Below are 21,199 nucleotides of genomic sequence, written 5' to 3' on the forward strand. Positions count from 1 at the left end.
ATGCACGGTATCGAAAGAGTATCGATGTTTCGATGCATCGTGCATCTCTAGTTGTGACAGCTCCTTCCCCAGGGACCGATCATGATGGTCCCCACCAATTAACCCCTTAAAAACAGCATTCAATAGTGATGGTGGCTTCTAAGGGGTTAAGGATTTGAAGGTGTTCAGGTCGCACTAGGTCTTCGTATGGGTGCATGCGTAGGGGCCCAACTCGTATAGTATAAGAAAAGGAGCGCCTCCACATGCGGCAAGCCGCCATACACTAAGCGCCATTACGCAGGACCCAGGATATTACAGTGCCTGAAGGTCAAAGACCTGACCGAAACGTCGCACTTATACTGGCATAATTACTGTTAAAAATCTCTTTGGATAACGACTTCTGGTGTGCATTGTACCTTTTTATTCTAAGGAGTTAAAACACCATTGATGTCCCGTGATCGCGGACGCCGATGGTTGCTATGGCAACCGGAGGCCTTACAGTGACCTCCAGCAATGCCATCTACAGAAGCCAAGTAGGTCCTGACAAAGGCAGGACCCACTATGCTTGCTGGCAGAGAGTAGCTGACAGCTTATACACTACACTGTGCATGTAGTGCAGTGTATTAGAATAGCGATCAGGCCTTCATGTCCCCTAGTTTGGCAAAAAAAAAAAAAAAAAGTTGTGTCAAAATAAAATAAGTAAAAATCCTCCTTTTTCCCTGATCACTCCTTTATTATTAAAAATAAATGATCTGTGCATAATTGGCATCACCGTGTATGTAACGGCCTGACCAACAAAAGTATTTGGTTATTTATCTCATGCGGTGAACATAGTTAAAGAAAATAAACCATACCAGAATCACCATTTGTCACTTAACCTCACAAAAAATGGAATAAAGAGATAAAAAAAAAAAAGTCACATGTACCTAAAAGCGGTAATGATTGAAAGTACAGATAGTTACGCAAAAAAAACAAGCCCTCACACAGCTTCCTTGATGGGAAAAAAAAACCAAAACATTATGGCTCTTAGAATATGGCAACACAAAGTAAATTGTTTGCACAATAAAATACTTTTTTTAAAACGCCCAAAAAAAAACTAACATATGGCATTGCCACGCAGAATAAAGTGTTATTTATAGTGCACGGTATACGCTGTAACAAAAAAATAAACAAAATAGAATTGCTGTTTTTTTGTTTTTTTTAGTCACCACGCCTCAAAGAATAGAATAAGAACGGATCAGAAAGTTTCATGCATCCCATGAAAACTACAATCAATTCCTCAAGGGGTCTAGATTCAAAAATGGGGTCACTCTTAAGAGTTCTCCCCTGTAACAGAAGCTCTGCAAACGCGACATAACGCCAAGAAACCAATCCAGCTAAATCTACATGCCAAAGAGCGCTCCTGCCATTCTGAGCCCTGCTGCTTGTCCAACCAGCAATTTATGACCACATATGGGTAATTGCCATAATCGGGAGAAATTGCTTTTCAAATGCTGGCATGCTTTTTCTCCTTTATTCCTTGTCAAAATTCTAGTCCAATTCAACAAAATGAAGCAAAAAACCTGTGGGGTTTAAATGCTCAGTATACCCCCTCGATAATTTTCTTGAGGTGTGTAGTTTGCCAAAATTATATACTAATAAAAAGGAGGCCCCAAAATCCTCTGAGTGCTCCCTTGCTTCGGAGGCCGGTGCTTCAGTCCATTAGCACACTAGGGCCACATGTGGGATATTTCTAAAAACTGCAGAGTCTGGGCAATAATTATTAAGTTGCGTTTCTCTGGTAAAACCTGTTTTAGGCTATGTTCACACGGGGTATTTTGCAGAGTTTTTTGACACGGAAACCGCGTCGCAAAACTCGGCAAAAACGGCCCGAGAACGCCTCCCATTGATTTCAATGGGAGGCGTCGGCGTCTTTTTCCCGCGAGCAGTAAAACTGCCTCGCGGGAAAAAGCAGCGACATGCCCTATCTTCGGGCGCTTCCGCCTCTGACCTCCCATTGACTTCAATGGGAGGCAGGAGAAAGCGTATTTCTCGCTGTTTTATGCCCGCGGCGCTCAATGGCCGCGGGCGAAAAACGGCGCGATAATTGCCGCGAAAATCGGCGTGCAGGGAGAGGAATATCTGCCTCAAGGTTCCAAACGGAATTTTGAGGCAGATATTCCTCCCCCAAAATACTCCGTGTGAACATAGCCTTACAGAAAGATGTAATGAAGGATTTTCTGAAAAAAAATTAATTTTTTTTGTTGTAAATTTCCTCTACTTTGCTTTAAATTTTTGTGAAATGCCTAAAAAGGTTAATAAACTTTCCAAATGGAGTAATACTTTGAGGGTTCTAGTTTTTAAAATGGGGTGTTTGATGGGGGGGGGGGGGGGTTTACTATATAGGCCTCTCAAAACCAAATTGCTGCTTATGTTCCAAGCCTTGTAACATCCTAGAAAAATAAAAGAATGTTCAAACAACGATGCCAACATATAGTAAACATATGGGAAATGTGAACTAGTAACTATCGTGTGCCATTACTATCTTTCTTAGAAGCAGATACATTTAAATTCAGAAAAATTCAAATTCTCTCTAAATTTAGCTTTTTTCCACAAATAAACACTGAAAACATTGACCAAATTTTACCACTAAAACGTTCAATGTGTCACAAGAAAACATCAGAAAATCGCTTGGATAGGCATTAGACATTATATTACCACATAAAGTGACATGTCAGATTTAAAAAATGGGCTCGGAGCCTTAAGGTCCAAACTAGGCTGCATCCTTGAAGGGGATGGCCAGGAATTTTTTTTCTAAAAAGTGTCTTACCAGCCTTGGTTTGCCTTCCCTAAAACCTCCTAACAATTTTCTGTTTGATCTCAATAGTCGCTGCTACTCCTTTTGTTTACATCCCTTGCTTCTGTTCCCAGCTGTTTCCGGTCTTGTAACCCACCAGACCCATGATCCCTTGCTGCATCTGAGGAGACAGCTTACATTCCCCCCACACTCTTCCTCCACAGCATCTAAGCTATTTGCATACTGCCACGCCCCTCTATGTTCACAGGCACCCAGCTCCCTGCACTGTCACACACCCCCAGTAATGATCAAACAGGGATGATGGGGTTTATACAACGGGGTGATAGAATCATCCCTGTATACAACCTGTATAAAAACCCCAACATTCTACAGGAATGATTATGAAACACAGGGATGATGGGGGTGTTATACACAGGGATGATGGGGGTGTTATACACAGGGATGGAGGGTTATATACAGGCATGGAGGTCTAACATCCATGTATTACCCCCATCATCCCTGTGTATTACCCCGGTCACCTTTATATGGGGGGGATCCCGTATAGCTAATCATATTTTACAGCAGCCAAGGGCTAATGGGAGGATTAATTTTCCTAGCATCAAACACTATCATTTGTCAGCGTTACATCGCTTGTTCTCCGATTGGCTTCATGATATTTCATGTTACACGTCCACTCCTCTTGACTATAGTCTCTTCCCAGGCCAGACACTAGCAGCTCTCCTACACCTTCCCTTTAATCTGCTATCGTTAGAAACAAAGAGTAACCCTTAGCATTTAATTACCTGGCGGGCATAGAGTAGAATTAGACAATTTCAACTCTCACCTTCACGGTCACCTGCCATTGACATGTAAAATAAATATACATATATGTGTATACATCCAAGTGATTGAGATTGTTTTCTCGTGACACATTAGGCTTCATGTTCGTGGTAAAATTTGGTCGATATATTCAGTGTTTATTGGTGAAAAATTGCAAAATGTAGAGAAAATGTTGAATAAATAGCATTTTTCCGAATTTAAAGGCATCTGCTTGTAAAACAGATGGTTATACCACCCAAAATAGTTACTAGTTCACATTTCCGATATGGCTACTTTATATTGGCATCATTTTTTGAACATAATATTTTTCTTGGACGTTACAAGGTTTAGAACATAAACAGCAAATACTATTTTTTTTAAGAAAATTTCAAAAAAAGCCTTTTTTTTTAAGGTACCTCTTCAGTTCTGAAGTGGCTTTGAGGGGCCTATGTATTAGAAACCCCGATACAACACCCCATTTTAAAAACTAGACCCCTCAAAGTATTCAAAACAGCATTTAGAAAGTTTTTTAACCCTTCAGGCATTTCACAGGAATTAAAGCAAAGTAGAGGTGAAATTTGCAAATTTAATTTATCTTGCGGAATTTCAATTTTATTCAATTTTTTTTTGTGTAACACAGAAGGTTTTACCAGAGAAACACTACTAATTATGTATTGTCCAGATTCTGCAGTTTTGAGAAATGTCCCACATGTGGCTCTAGTGTGCTCGTGGACTAAAACACAAGCCCCAGAAGCACCTAGTGCATTCTGAGGCCTCTTATTAGAATATATTTTAGGCAGCATGCCAGGTTTTAAGAGGTGTTGAGGTGCCAAAACAGTAGGAATCCCCCAATAGTGACCCCATTTTGGAAACTACACCCCTCAAGGAATTCATTTATGGTTGTTATTTTGACCACACAGTTTTTTCACAGCACCTATTTGAATTGGTCTGTGAAATATAAAAAATGACATTTTTTCCAATAAGATGTCATTTTTGATAAAAATTTATTATTTTCACAGGGAACAAAATAATAATTTTGTTGCCCAATTTGTCCTTAGTGCGGCAATACCCCATTTATGGTGATAAACTGCCGTTTGAGCTCAGAAGGAAAGGAGCGCTATGTGTTTGTTGGAGTCCAGATTTTGCTGGATTGGTTTTCAGGTGCCATGTCACATTTGCAGAGCCCCAGAGGTATCAAAGCAATGGAAACCCACCAGAAGTGACCCCATTTTGGATACTACACCCCTCAAGGAATTCATTTATGGTTGTTATCATTTTGACCACACAGTTTTTTCACAGAACTTATTTGAATTGGGCTGGGAATTAAAACAAAATTATTTTTTTTCCAATAATCTGTAGTTTTGGCTGAAAATTTCTTATTTTCACAAGAAATAAAATACCCCATTCTGTTGCCCAATTTGTCCCGAGTGCAGCAGTACCATTTGTGGTGATAAACTGCCGTTTGGGCCCATGGGAGGGCTCAGAAGGAAAGGACCACCATTTGGCCTACTGGGGATTTTTTGGTGCGAAGTCATGTATGCAGAAGCCCCTGAGGTACCAGTACAGTAGAAACCCCCAAGAAGTGATCCCGTTTTATAAACTACACCCTCGAGGCATTCATCTAGGAGGTGTAGTGAGCATTTTGACGGGAGACATACACCCCATAAACTGTAATGTGGGTTCTCACAGGTACGTCAATACCCTACATGTGGCTGTTATCAGCTGCCTGGGCACACGGCAGGGCTCAGAAGGGAAAGATGAGGGGGGATAAGCTGTGCGGAGTGCATCAGGGTAAGTAAAACTGGGGTAGATTAAAAATCAAGGGATCTGAGATAAATTTTGAAGCACTCTTTCATACGGAGCCTTAGTTTTTCGGAACACGTGTCACATTGATATATTGTATCCTTCCTTAACCCCCTCTTATAGCAGACTTCGTACCTCTTGACTTTTTCCTTTCTTGCCAGTTTGGGGAACTTCTTCTGGAAAGTGTTGCCCTGGTACGATGCGTGTGGCCTCGCTTCCAGAAGTACTGGGTGTCCCCCTTCTTGGTCCCTAAAGATTAGGTTCTTGATAATGATGTGCCCGGCCAGCTTCTTATACCACACCACATGGCGCTGTAGGGCTTCAGGACTTGATCTGATAAGTCCACCCCTCCCATGTACCTAATGTAGTCCAGGATGCAGTCTGGTTTGGGGGTCTCAGTACTGGTACCTCGTACAGGTACATGGGTACTGGTGGGACATCTCTAGTCTTGTACTTGACACACAATATGTTGCTACCAGAATGTGTCCGGCTCTCACCCCTTATGAGTGTTTGCCCTGCAGAGTCTTAGGGAGGCCACTCAGATTTCTTCTAGCATTGCCGCATGCCGCAGGACTTCTGGAAGCGAGGGACCTGAAGAGCGGGACGCTGGTATAACAATTATCCAGGTAGAGGTGGTAACCCTGGTCCAGCAGTGGGTGCACCAAATCCCACACAATTTTTGCATTAACTCCCAGTAAGGGGGGGGGGGGGCATTCTGGGTGCCGAATACTGGTGTCCTTCCCTTTATATATACTAAATTTGTAGGTATACCCTGATGCACTCTCGCACAGCTTATACATCTTCACGCCATACCTTGCCCTCTTACCCGGCAGGTACTGGCGGAATTGCCCTCCCTTTAAAATCTACCAAGGACTCATCAATAGAAATACAATTCCAGGGGGTGTATGCTTGGGAAAGCCGGGCACTGAAACGGTCTAATAGGGGTCTCCATTTATACAAACGGTCAAAACTGGCATCATCTCGGGGTGGGCACAGCTCATTAACAGTATAATGTAAGAAGCGAAGTATTGCCTAATTTATTTATTTTTTTAGGTTCCTGTTCAGTTCTGAAGTTGCTTTGAGGGGCCTATATATTAGAAACCCCTATGAAACACCCCATTTTAGAAACTAGACCCCTCAAAGTATTCACAACAGCATTTAGAAAGTTTATGAACCCTCTAGGTGTTTCACAGGAATTTAGAGCAAAGTAGAGGTGAAATTTACATTTTTTTTCTTCAGAAAATCCTTTTTATACCATTCTTTTTTATAACACAAAAGGTTTTACCAGAGAAACGCAACTTAGTACTTATTACCCAGATTCTGCAGCTTTGAGAAATATCCCACATGTGGCCCTAGTGCGGTAATGGACTGAAGCACCGGCCTCCGAAGCAAAGGAGCACCTAGTGGATTTTGAGCCCTCCTTTTTATTAGGCACCATGTCCGATTTGAAGAGGTCTTGTGGTGCCAAAACAGTGGAAACCGCCCAAAAGTGACCCCATTTTGGAAACTAGACACCTTGAGGAATTCATTGTAGTTTTCATGGGGTGCATGCGACTTTTTGATCAGTTTTTATTCTATTTTTAAGTGGCGCGGTGACTAAAAAAACAGAAATTCTACTATTGTTTTTTTACAGCGTTCACCGTGCTCTATAAATGACATTCACTTTATTCTGCAGGGCGATACGATTACGGCGATAACATATGTTGATAGTTTTTTTTTATGTCTTATGGCGTTCGCACAATAAAATACGTTTTGTAAAAAAATCATTTACTTTTTGTGTTACCTTATTCTAAGAGCCAGAACTTTATTTTTCCATTAATAAAGTCGTGCGAGGACTTATTTTTTGCGTAACGAACTGTAGTTTCGATCAGTACAATTTTTAGATACATGCGACTTTTTGATTTCTTTTTATTCCATTTTTTGGGAGGTGAAGTGACGAAACAATTGTGATTCTGGTACGGTTTATTATTATTTTCTTTTATGGCGTTCACCGCGCGGGATAAATAACAAAATAATTTTGTAGTTCAGGCCGTTACGGATGCGGCAATACCAATTATGTATAGTTTGTTTGTTTATATATTTTTATTAATAATAAAGGACTGATAAGGGAAAAGGGGGGATTTTTACTTTTAAATCTTTTATTTTCTTATTTTTACACCTCTTTTTTTAACTTTTTTTTTTACTTTATTACTTTGTCCCATTGGGGGACTTGAGGGCAGTAGGCCCTGATCGCTATTCTAATACACTGCACTACATCCGTAGTGCAGTGCATTAGAGCTGTCAGCTACTCACTGACAGCAAGAATAGTGGGTCCCCGCTGTAGGAGCTGTGACAGCTGCTGTACGAGACAGCAGCTGTCACAGCTCCTGTATGTGTCGGGAGGACGGCCGAAATGGCCGTTACTCCCGAGACGTACTATTAGGTCACGGAGCGCGAACGCTATGGTTACCATAACCTGATAGTACGTCCAGGAGCGGGAAGGGGTTAAATACCCCCAGTTAAAAAAAAAAGTCTAATTGGGTTAGATCTGGTGATCTTGGTGGCCAATCTATCGGGCATCTTCTACCAATTCATTGATCAGGAAAATTATCGTTCAGAAGATTAAGCTCGTAGAGAAAAAATGAGCCGGAGCTCAATCCTGCTGATACCAAACATTGTGGAAAGCTTCTCCAGCAATATTTTGAATAGCCGGTATCACTTGGTTTCTTAGCAAATTACAGTAATTTCTGAATTTAAGTTTCCTTCAATGAAAAACGGTCCTACAATATGATTGAGCAATATTCCGGCCCAAACATTAACCTTCTGAGGATACTGGATATGACTGTCTCATCCAATGTGGATTTTCGTCTGCCCAATACCTCATGCTCTGTCGATTTACAGAACCGTTTCTTTCAAATGTAGCTTCAGACGAAAAACAGGTCCAGCTGAAAATCTGATGATCATCTAGCAACATTAATCTAGCAACACGATGAGATGTAAATCAGACGGTGAAAATCTCCGCGCAGTACATTTTGTTCAATGCCAACACTGGCGGTAGCCGAGAATGAAAATGATAAATTAAAACGTTAAATATCTCAGCGAAAAAAAATCCTATCTCAAAATCATTTGCAGCAACGTTTTTGTATTTAAAGAAGCTTTCAAATGAGCCCCCACTCGACTACCGTGCCATTTAAGCTTTTGCGGGGGTGTTTTTTGGCTTTCTGGTAGATTTTATGACCCCATTAAATCCCACCAAATTTCAACCCTCTACCTCAAGCCGTTCAAAGTTATGAGGGTGTTCCGGAACTTTTGGGGAGTGTGGGTGGGTGTGTGTCACACACACACACACAATTGTTTTTTGGTCACCTTAGCGCTCAAAAAAAAAAAAGAAAAAAAAAAAAAAAAAAAGTGATCAAAAAGTCGCATATACGCCAAAATGTTGGCACTGAAATTTTGCAGGGCAAGCCGTAGTTAAAACTTCACATCACTAAATTGATGGCAAAAAAAAAAAAAAGTTATGGCTCTCAGAAAATGGAGACAAAAGATTATAATTTAGCAAATGCTTTTACCGCTTTAAAAAAAAAAAAAAAACACACCACAACATTTGGTATCGCCGTAATCATATCAACCTGTAGAATGAGGTGAATGTAGTTTTTACTGCCAGATGGACACCATAAAAACAACCCCCAAAGAAATTGCAAAAGGGCTGTTTTTTGCCCATTTCACCCCACAAATAATTTTTTTTCAGCTTCCCAGTACATTATACAGTACAATAAAATTGTGCCATGAAAAACGACAACTTGTACTGCAAAAGCCCTCATATGGCTATAATCGACAGAAAAATTAAAAAAAATGTATAGCTTTTGGAAGGTGGGGAGAAAAAAAAAGTGAAAATTCAAAAAAATAGCTGAGCGTGGGAAGGGCTTAATATGTAGCTGCCTCTTTTTCAAGGGACCAAAAAGTAATTGGACAATTCTCAAAAGCCATTTAATGGGCAACATGGGATATTCCCTTGTTAATCCATAATCAATTAGGCAGGTAAAAGGTCTGGATTGGATTCCAGGTGTGGCATTTGCAGGCGGTTACTTTGACCTCATGTTGTGGGTTCACAGCAACTCTCAATGTAAATGAAACAAACCATCGTTAGGCTGAAGAAAAAAAAAAAGAAATCCATCAGAGAGAGCGCACAAATGTTAGGAGTGGCCATATCAACAGTTTGGTACATTCATGAAAAAAAATAAAAAAAGCGCACTGGTGACCTCGTGAACTGCAAAAGGCCTGGACGTCCACGGAAGACAACAGTGGTGGATGATTACAGAATCCTTTCCATGGTGAAGAAAAACCCCTTCACAACATCTACCCAAGTGAAGAACATTCTCCTGGAAGTAGGTGTATCAGTATCTAAGACTACCATAAAGAGAAGACTTCATGAGAGCAAATACAGGGAATTTACCACAAGGTGCAAACCATTAACCCCTTCCCGCACCTTGGCGTAACTGTACGTCCAGATAAGCAGTAACTTCGCGCACCTGGGCGTACAGTCCGCGCTTTAAAAGTTAACCGCCGTGCGGCACTACACCGCAGCGGCGGTTAACTGTGCAGGGTGTCAGCCCTGCTCTCCCCGTTGCCGATCAGCGGCCTGTCGCAGCTGAAATCGGCAATTAACCCCTTCGATGCGGTGGTCGATTGCGATCACCACATCGAAGAGGTTTACAGCGGATCGGCAGCCCCCCACATGTATTTGCGGGGGCTGGCGATCCTTATCATGGCAACCAGAGGCCAGACAATGACCTCCGGGTTGCCATGTACGGAAGCCTCGGAGGATCAGCCTCCGGCCGTTCCTCCTCTGCTTCCTGTCAGTGTGACAGTTACGTCACAATGACAGTTAGAACACATTACACTACGTGTGTAGTGTAATGTGTTCCATCAGCGATCAGAGCTGCAGGTCTAAGTGTCCCCTAGTGGGACAAGTAAAAAAAGTTAAAAAAAGATAATAAAAATGTTTTGAAAAAGTGTAAAAATCAAAGTTAGAAGTGACATAAACAAAGAATGCTTTTTTTCCTATAATAAGACTTTTATTATAGGAAAAAAATTAACACGTTAAAAAAAGTACACATATTTGGTATCGCCGCGTTTGTAACGACCCCAACTATAAAACTGTAATATTATTTTTCCCGCACGGTGAACACCGTGAAAAAAATAAACGAAAAACAGTGCCCGAATCACAATTTTTTGGTTACCAACCATCCCAAAATATACAATAAAAAGTGATCAAAAAGTCGCATGTACGCCAAAATGGTACCAATACAAACGACATCCCGTCCCGCAAAAAACAAGCCCTTACACCGCTTTTTTGACTGAAAAATAAAAACGTTATGGCTCTAAGAATATGGTGACACAAAAATTAATTTATTTTATAAATAAGTGATTTTATTGCACAAACGCTGCAAAACATAAAAAAATTATATACATCTGGTATCGCCGTAATCTTATCGACCCGCAGAATAAAGTATAATGGTCATTTATAGCCCAGGGTGAAGGCCATAAAAAAAACAAATAAAAAACATTGTCAGAATTGATGGTTTTTGGTCACCTTGCTTGCCAAAAAATGGAATAGAACGTGATCAAAAAAATTTCTGGTACCCCAAAATGGTACCAATGAAAACTACAGATTGTCCCGCAAAGAATAAACCCTCACACGGCTCCGGTGGAGAAAAATAAAACAGTTCTGGCTCTCAGAATATGGCGATGCAAAATGTGCAGAGTGTCCAAAAGCAGATAAGATCGGGCGCCATTTATCAGTGCGACACTGGCCACATATCTGCGGATTATTATTTATTTACTGTATTATTATACCCTCTTATTATACCCTGATGTACCCCGCACAGATAACATGTACCCTGATGTACTCCGCACAGATAACATGTACCCTGATGTACCCCGCACAGATTACATATGCCCCCACATTATAAACTGAAACACCAGTAAAACCCCAAACAGAACAACTACCAAGCAAACTCTGTGCCCCAAAAGCCAAATGGCGTCCCTCCCTTCTGAGCCCTGCAGCGTGCCTAAACACCAATTTACGTCCACAGATATGGCATCGCCATACCCGGGAGAACCCGGTTAATATTTTGAGTTATTTGTCTTCAGTGGCACAAACTGGGCATAACATAGTGCACTAAAATGGCATATGAGTGGAAAATTGTAATTTTCACTCCGCACCATGCGCTGCGCATTAACCCTGCGCGCACCATGACAAAGCATGTCGTAGTGTGGGGGGTGATGTATGGAGCGTCTCACGTGAAAAATAAAGAATTTAGAACTGCAAAATCGCTGTTTTTTTGGTCACCTTGGCTCTACCTAAAAATGTAATAAAAAGTGCTCAAAAAGTTGTATGTACCAAAAAGTTGCACCAATAAAAACGACCGCTCGTCCCTCAATAAATAAGCCCTCATACCGCTCTATTGACTGAAAAATAAAAAAGTTGTGGCTCTTGGAACGCGGGGAGGAAAAAACTAAGAAGGAAAAGAAAAAAATGGATCACTCCAGAAAGGGTTAATTACTTTCTAATGAAAAACCATTTCTGACCACATGTGGGGTATTGCCGTACTCGGGAGAAATTGCTTTACAAATGTTGGGCGGCTTTTACCCCCTTTATCCTTTGTGAAATTGAAAAAATGCAACATTTTAGTGGAAGAAATGTCGATATTCATTTTCATGGCCTAATTCTAATAAATCCTGCAAAAGACTTGTGGGGTCTAAATGCCCACTATATCCCTAGATAGATTCTTTAAGTGGTGTAATTTCCACTTTTGGGGGGTTTCCCCTGTTTTGGCCTCTCAGGGGCTTTGCAAATGCGACATGGCACCCAAAAACCATTTCAGCTAAATTTGAGCTCCAAAAGCCAAATAGCGCTCCTTCCCTTCTAAGCCTTGCTGTGGGTCCAAACAGCAGTTTATTACTACATATGGCATATTTCCGTAATCGGGAGAAATTGTTTTACAAATGTTGGGGTGCTTTTTCTCCTTTATTCCTTGTAAAAATTAAAAATGGCTACCTTTTTTCAGAAAAAAAGTCGATTTTTACCTTTACAGAATAATTCCAATGAATTCAGCAAAACAACCGTGGGGTCAAAATGCTAACTTTACCCCTAGAAAAATTCCTTGAGGGGTTTAGTTTCCAAAATGGGGTCACTTTCCGGGGGTTTCCACTATTTTGTTCCCTCCAGTGCATTTCAAACGCGACATGGCACTGAAAACCATTCCAGCAAAATCAGAATTTCAAAATCCAAATGGTGCTCCTTTCCTTCTGAGTCCTGCTGTGGGTCCAAACAGCAGTTTATTACCACATATGGGGTATTGCTATAATCAGGAGAAATTGCTTTACATATGTTGGGGTGTTTTTTCTCTTTTATACCTTGAAAAAATTAAAAATTTCGACGTTTTTTCAGAAAAAAGTAGATTTTCATCTTCACAAACTAATTCAAATAAATTTAGCAAAAAAACTGTGGGTTAAAAATGCTAACTATACCCCTAGATAAATTCCCTGAGGGGTGTAGTTTCCAAAATGGTCACTTTTGGGGGTCTTTATTGTTTTGGCCCCACAAGACCTCTTCAAACCTGACATGGTACCTAAAATATATGCTAAAAAAAGAAGGCCCCAAAATCCACTAGGTGCTCCTTTGCTTCTGAGGCCTGTGTTTCAGTCCATGACCGAACTAGGGCCACATGTGGGGTATTTCTAAAAACTGCAGAATCTTGGCAATAAATAATAAGTTACATTTTTTGGGAAAAACCTTCTGTGGTATAGAAAAAAATGTATTACAAATGAATTTTGTATAAAAAAAATGAAATTTGTAACTTTCACCTCTACTTTGCTTTAATTCCTGTGAAACGCCTAAAGGGTTAATACACTTTCTGAATGCTGTTTTGAATACTTTGAGGGGTGCAGTTTTCAAAATGGGGTGATTTATGGGGACTTTCTAATATATAAGACTCTCAAAGCCACTTCAGAACTGAACTTGTCCTTGTAAAAATCGCCTTTTGAAATTTTCTTGAAAATGAGAAATCGCTGCTAAAGTTCTAAGCCTTGTAACGTCCTAGAAAAATAAAATAATGTTCAAAAAACGATGCCAAACTAAAGTAGACATGTGGGGGATGGTAACTAGTAACTATTTTGTGTGGTATTACTATCGGTTTTACAAGCAGATACATTTAAATTTAGAAAAATGCTAATTTTTGCAATTTCTCGCTAAATTTTGGTGTTTTTCACAATTAAATACTGAATCTATCGGGCAAATTTTGCCAGTAACATAAAGTCCAATGTGTCACGAGAAAACAATCTCAGAATCGCTTGGATAGGTAAAAGCATTCCGGAGTTATTACCACATAAAGTGACACGTCAGATTTTAAAAATCGGCTTCGTCCTGAAGGCCAAAACAGGCTCAGTCCTGAAGGGGTTAATCAGCCTCAAAAATACAAAGGCCAGACTACACTTTGCCAAGCAAAATCTAAAGAAGCCAGACCAGCTCTGGAACAGCATTCTTTAGACAGATGAAGCCAAGAACAACCTGTACCAGAATGATGCGGCAGAAAGTACGGAGAAGGCTTGGAACGGCTCATGATCTAAGGCAGGGGTCTCAAACTCGGCCGGGTAGGTGGGCCACATATAGAAAAAAAAGGGACGTTGACGGGCCGCATTTCTTTCAAATTTGATACAATACAAAATTGTTTATCAAATTAGTTATTTGATCTACTAACACTATTACAATAATAATAAAAATAAAAAACATTACTATAATACCGCAAGGTTTAAAATTTGAGAGAATTCTCCACATGCTTATTTCAACAATCAAGTTTTCCAGATTAACCCTTTCATGCTGACAATCTGTAGATACAAGTCCTTTTCGCACAAACCCCGTGCTGCCAGGACGTGTATATACAGATCTCCGTTCCAGCCGGCATAGCACTGCGGAAAGCGCTCGGACGCTGGCTGTGTCGGTGTCCCCGGCTCCCCAGCAACCTGTTCTCAGACAGCCGAAACGATTGGTTCGGCTACAGAGAATATGATCACCGTTATTAACTGCTTCCTGACCTCACACAGTAAATTCACGTCGGCGCTTGCTGGGCTCTGTGCAGTGCCGATGTGAATTCACAGTGGGTGTTAAAAGCGCGATCCGGGTGTCTCAGAGTAGTGCTGACACCCGGATCGCGCTGTTAACCCCCTGCCTCTGGTCCCGGAGACCTGACCGGAACCTGATTGGTTCAGGTCCCGATCATATGATCGCAGGGAAAGTTTGTTGCTAAAACAAACTTTCGAGGACCGATTGCGGGTGCTGCTGTCGGTTGCATGGCAAAACCAGAGGCCATACAACGGCCTCCGGTCTGCCATTTTGACTGACTTCCTGTCAGTGTGACGGTCAACGTCACACTGACTGTTTATAACACGTTACACTACCTAGGTAGTGTAATGTGTTATAGCAGCCATCAGTGCTGCAGGTCTTCAAGTAAAAAACAAGTTTAAAAAAAAAAAATTTTTTTATATAAGTTACAAAAACATAAAATGCTTTTTTTCCTATAATAAGTCTATTATAGGAAAAAAAAAAAAGTAAAAAATGTACACATTTGGCATCACCGTGTTCGTAACGACCCAAACTATAAAACTAGATTTTTCCCAAACAGTGAACACAGCAAAAATTTGGAAAATACTAGCATCACTATTTTTTTTGGTCATCACCCCTCCCAAAATATAGAATAAAAAGTGATCAAAAATTTGCATGTACCCCAAAATAAATACTAATAAACACTACAACCCATCCCGCAAAAAATAAGTCCTTACACAGTTTTGACTGAAAAATAAAAAAATTATTGCTCTCAGAATATGGTGACAAAATAAATAATTCTATAGAAAAAAGTGATTTTATTGCGCAAACGCCACAAAACTATTTACATATGGGATCGCCGTAATCGTACTGACCTGCAGAATAACGTAAAATGTCATTTATAGCGCACCGATTACTGTAAAAATAAAAAATAAAAAAAAGGAAAAAAAACATTGTCAAAATGTATGGTTTTTTTTCTCACTTTGATTGCCAAAAAAAATAAAAACTTTGCTTCGGAGGCCTGTGCTTCAGTCCATTATCACACTAGGGCCACATTTGGGATATTTCTAAAAACTGCGGAATCTGGCCAATACATATTGAGTTGCATTTCTCTGGTAAAACCTTCTGTGTCAGATTTTTTATTTTTTTTTAAATTACAAATTTATTTCAGCAAAAAATAAAATAATTTCTAAGTTTCCCCTCTACTTTGCTTTAATTCCTGTGAAACGCCTAAAGGGTTAATAAACTTTCTGAATGCTGTTTTGAATACTTTGAGCGGTGAAGTTTTTAAAATGGGGTGATTTATGGGGAGTTTCTAATATATAAGGCCCTCAAAGCCATTTCAGAAAGATCAGCTGATGTAGCTGGTGCCAGTGCTGTTAATATATCAGTTCTTAACCCTTTAGTGACCACCAATACGCCTTTTCACGTTCGTCACTAAGGGGCCTTAGGCTAGGCCGACACCTTTTCACGTGAGCCTAGTCTAAGTCCTGCACGGGTCTCCCGTGCAGGCCGGAGCTCAGCTGTCTGATGACAGCTGAGCTCCTCCTCCAACGCCTGCGATCGAAGTTTACTTAGATCGCGGCCGTATAACCCGTTAAATGCCGCCAACAGCGACCGCGGCATTTAACTTTGCTTACAGAGGGAGTGAGCTCCCTCTGTCACCCATCGGCGGCCCGCGAATGCAATCGCGGGTCTCCGATGGGGTGTCATGGCAGGCGGGGGCTTGATAAAAGCCCCCAGGTCTGCCCTGGACATATGCCTGTTAGATTTACACTGACTGGCAATAACGCTCTGGTATACGAAGTATACCAAAGCATTATAGCAGCGTTCTGAAGATCGCACAGTGAAGTCCCCTAGTGGGACTAGTGAAATAAATAATAAATGTGAAAGATTAATAATAAAAGTTACAGTAAAAAAAAAACAAAAACTTTTTTTCCCATAAAGTGTAAAAAAGAAATAAAAGTACACATATATGGTATCGCCGCGACCGTAATGACTCCATTAATAAAAGTTAATGTAATTTAAACCACAAGGTGAACACCGTATAAAAAAAAAAAAGAGCAAAAAACAAATGGCGAAATTGCAGTTTTTTTCCCATTGCCCCCCAAAAAAAGTCATAATAAAAATGAATCAATAAGTCCCATGCACCCCAAAACAGTACTAATCAAAACTACGTCTCGTCCCGCAGAAAACAAGCCCAAAAAATCACTACATTGATGGAAAAATAAAAGTTACAGCTCTTAGAAAACAACGATGCAAAAACAAATAATTTTAGTTCAAAAGTGTTTTTATTGTGCAAAAATTGTAAAACATAAAAAACCTCTACATACCGACCCATAGAATAAAGGTAATGTGTTATTTACGTCGCACAGTGAACGTCGCCATTGCATAGAACAATGGCGGAATTTCAGTTTTTTTTTATAATCCCTCCCCCAAAAAAGTTAAGTTAATAAAAAAATATGTACCCAAAAATGTGCTATTAAAAAAGTACAACTAATCCCGCAAAAAACAAGTCCTCATACAGCTATGTAGATGAAAAAATAAAAAAGTTATAGCTCTTTGAATGCGACTATAGATAAACTGATAAAATAGCTTGTCATTAGGGCCTAAAATGGGCTGGGCACTAAGGGGTTAAGGAGCTTAGTTGTTATTTCTGTCCCCCTCTTCATAATATTTAGAGATTCTCTAGTGACTGGTATAGTGCCAAGCGACTGGCGCAGGGCAAATGTGGTGCCTATTTTCAAAAAGGGCTCTAGGTCTTCCCCAGGTAATTATAGACCAGTAAGCTTAAAGAGGCTCTGTCACCAGATTTTGCAACCCCTATCTGCTATTGCAGCAGATAGGCGCTGCAATGTAGATTACAGTAACGTTTTTATTTTTAAAAAACGAGCATTTTTGGCCAAGTTATGACCATTTTTGTACTTATGCAAATGAGGTTTGCAAAAGTCCAAGTGGGTGTGTTTAAAAGTACAAGTCCAAGTGGGTGTGTATTATGTGCGTACATCGGGGCGTTTTTAATACTTTTACTAGCTGGGCGCTCTGATGAGAAGTAACATCCTCTTCTCTTCAGAACGCCCAGCTTGTGACAGTGCAGATCTGTGACGTCACTCACAGGTCCTGCATCGTGACGGCCACATCGGCACCAGAGGCTTCAGTTGATTCTGCAGCAGCCTCGACGTTAGCAGGTAAGTCAATGTAGCTACATCGACTTACCTGCAAACGCTGATGCTGCTGCAGAATCAACTGAAGCCTCTGGTGCCGATGTGGCCGTCACGATGCAGGACCTGTGAGTGACGTCACAGATCTGCACTGTCACAAGCTGGGCGTTCTGAAGAGAAGAGGATGTTACTTCTCATCAGAGCGCCCAGCTAGTAAAAGTATTAAAAACGCCCCGATGTACGCACATAATACACACCCACTTGGACTTGTACTTTTAAACACACCCACTTGGACTTTTGCAAACCTCATTTGCATAAGTACAAAAATGGTCATAACTTGGCCAAAAATGCTCGTTTTTTAAAAATAAAAACGTTACTGTAATCTACATTGCAGCGCCTATCTGCTGCAATAGCAGATAGGGGTTGCAAAATCTGGTGACAGAGCCTCTTTAACATCCATTGTGGGGAAAAATGTTTGAGGGGCTATTGAGGGATTATATACAGAATTATGTGACAAATAGTATTATAAGTGACAGCCAGCAGGGTTTTACTAAGGACAGAAGCTGTCAAACCAACCTGATCTGTTTTTATTTAGAGGTAAGCAGAAGCGAAGACAGAGGGGCCGCTGTGGATATAGTGTTTTTGGACTTTGCAAAGGCATTTGACACTGTCCCCCATAGACGCCTAATGGGTAAATTAAGGACTATAGGTTTAGAAAGTATAGTTTGTAATTGGATTGAGAATTGGCTTAAGGACCGTATCCAGAGAGTTGTGGTCAATGATTCTTACTCTGAATGGTCCCCTGTTATAAGTGGTGTACCCCAGGGTTCAGTGCTGGGACCACTATTATTCAACTTATTTATTAATGATATAGAGGATGGGATTAATAGCATTATTTCTATTTTTGCAGATGACACCAAGATATGTAACTATGGAAGATGTTCGTGAATTGCAAGCTGATTTGAACACACCAAGTGTTTGGGTGTCCACTTGGCAGATGAAGTTTAATGTAAAATAAATGTAAAGTTATGCACTTGGGTACAAACAACCTGCACGCATCAGATGTCCTAGGGGGAGCCACTTGTTGACAAGGATCCGGGTGTACTTGTAAATCATAAACTAAATAACCGCATGCAATGTCAATCAGCCGCTTCAAAGGCCAGCAAGATATTGTCGTGTATTATAAGAGGCAGGGACTCGCGGGACAGGGATATAATATTACCACTTTACAAAGCATTAGTGAGGCCTCATCTAGAATATGCAGTTCAGTTCTGGGCTCCAGTTCATAGAAAGGATGCCCTGGAGTTGGAAAAAATTCAAAGAAGAGCAACAAAGCTAATAAGGGGCATGGAGAATCTAAGTTATGAGGAAAGATTAAAAGAACTAAACCTATTTAGCCTTGAAAAAAAGACGAATGTGATCTAGGGCAACCCCTGAGCCGGAGTCCCGGAATATAGGCTCTGCGCCGGAACTCTGGGGAAGCCATTAACATCAGTGTCCATATATGGACAGTGATGTCAGGGGCTTGCCCAGAGCAGAGCCGCTTCTAGCACTCTGCCTGGGATTCCAGCTCTGCTCCTGACATCACTGTCCATATATGGACATGGATGTCAGGGGCAACCCCAGAGCAGGAGTCCTGGGCAGAGTAGTAGGCTCTTCCTGGGACTCCAGTTGTGCTCCTAACATCATTGGTACTCCTGCTCTGGGGAAGCCCCTGACATCACTGTGGAATCTAATGATATCGCTGTCCATACAATCGACAGAGTCCCGGAGCAGAGCCTATACTAGCGCTCTGCACGGGACTCCGACTCTGGGGAAGCCCCAGACATCGCTGTCCATATGTGGACAGCGATGTCCGGGAATTGCAGAGTCCCGGAGCAAAGTCTGTACTAGTGGCTCTGTATCCAGCGGGCCGCAGATGACAGCCCCAGGGGTCGCATGTGGCGCGCGTGCTTGAGACCCCGGATCCAAAGCATCCCACATCCTCTGTAAAACATCGTGGAGGCAGTGTGATGGCATGGGCATACATGGCTGCCAAAGGCAATGGGCCACTAAGGTTTATTGATAGAAGACAGTAGCCGCCGGATGAATTCTGAAGTGTTCCTGCTCAAATTCAACCAAACGTAGCAAGGTTGATTAGACGTTGCTTCACAGTACAGATGGACAAATGACCCGAAACTGCGAAAGCAACCCAGGAGCTTTTTGTTTTTTTTAAGACAAAGTAGTGGAATATTCTGCAATGGCCAATTCAATCACCAGAGGTCAACCCGATCGAGCATGCATTTTACTTGCTTAACTGGTTGCCGACAGGACGAGAATAAACGGTAGGTACTCGGCGCATCAGGACTAGAATTCTCGTCCTGTGTTATAGCCAGTGTCCGCACGCCACGATGAGCGAGGCAGCGGCTGTAACACACAGCCGCAGCCCGCTCTATCGGCACAGAGAAGAGAAGTCTGTCCTCGGTCGTTAACCCCTTGAATGCCACGATCAATGGATAAACCCGACATGGGTAGACAGGGCCGGCCCTAGGATAGATGGCGTCCTGTGCGAAATGATCGTTCAGCGCCCCACCCCATCATTAAAAAAAAATGCCCTATAAAAAAAATAATGCCCCTTTAGTGCCCCCATACAGTATAATAATATTTAATATAATATATTACAACCCCTTCAAGGACACAGTATTTTCTCCTCTAATTGTGGCCACAGTATTATACCATCTGTAGTACCACTACACAGTATAATGTCCGCTTAGTGGCCCCCACAGAGTATAGTGCCCCCCTGTAGATTTTGCCATACAGACTCCCTGTAGACAATGCCATAATTCCCCACCTTTTTGTAGATCGTGCCATACAGGTGGGGGGGCCACCTCCCCCTTGTAGACAGTGCCATACAGTCCCCCAACTCCCCATTGTAGATCGTGCCACAGTCCCCGCACCTCCCCCTTGTAGACAGTGCCCCCAAACAAAAATTGTACTCACCTAAGCCCCGTTCCAATGACGAACTGAGCTGCTCCATGACGGGACTCTATAGCCTGGTACAGAGAGTTTCCCAACCTTTTCGGACTCGAGGCAGCTCTGGAAAAACAAAATTTCCTCAGGGCCCCCCTACTAAAAATTGTTTTGAGAAAGACCGAAAACGGCTAAGAACAAGCACTCTACTCGTAGGGTATGTTCACGCACTTTTTTTTTTTAACCCAAAAAAATCTGCCTCAAAATTCCTTCAGCAACTGATGGTGTTGTGTGGCTTTTTTTTGTGTTTTTTCTTAAGCTGTTGAAGCGAGTGCAAAAGACGCAGGAAAAAAAGCTCCAAACTGGCGCCGCAGGTATTTTCTGCCTCCTATTAATTTCAATTGGAGGTCAGAGGTGGAAGCCACTTGAAGACCATCAGCCCCCCACTCAGATTGCCCGTGTAGGTAGCGCCGCACTGCCCACATGCCCCCTGGTCGCTAGCGCCACACTGCCCACAGCCCCCCGGTCGCTAGCGCCACACTGCCCACACCCCCCCGGTCGCTAGCGCCACACTGCCCACAGCCCCCCCGGTCGCTAGCGCCACACTGCCCACAGCCCCCCCGGTCGCTA

General features: G+C 41.7%; 1 protein-coding gene across 4 annotated transcripts in view; it reads right to left on the reverse strand.

The window, feature by feature from the left end:
• Positions 1-21,199, reverse strand: part of CHAF1A (chromatin assembly factor 1 subunit A) — a 292,690-nt gene that overhangs the window by 165,718 nt on the left and 105,773 nt on the right. The window lies entirely within an intron of this gene.

This window comes from Rhinoderma darwinii, chromosome 1 (assembly GCF_050947455.1).
Source record: "Rhinoderma darwinii isolate aRhiDar2 chromosome 1, aRhiDar2.hap1, whole genome shotgun sequence".
Classification (NCBI taxonomy): domain Eukaryota; kingdom Metazoa; phylum Chordata; class Amphibia; order Anura; family Rhinodermatidae; genus Rhinoderma; species Rhinoderma darwinii.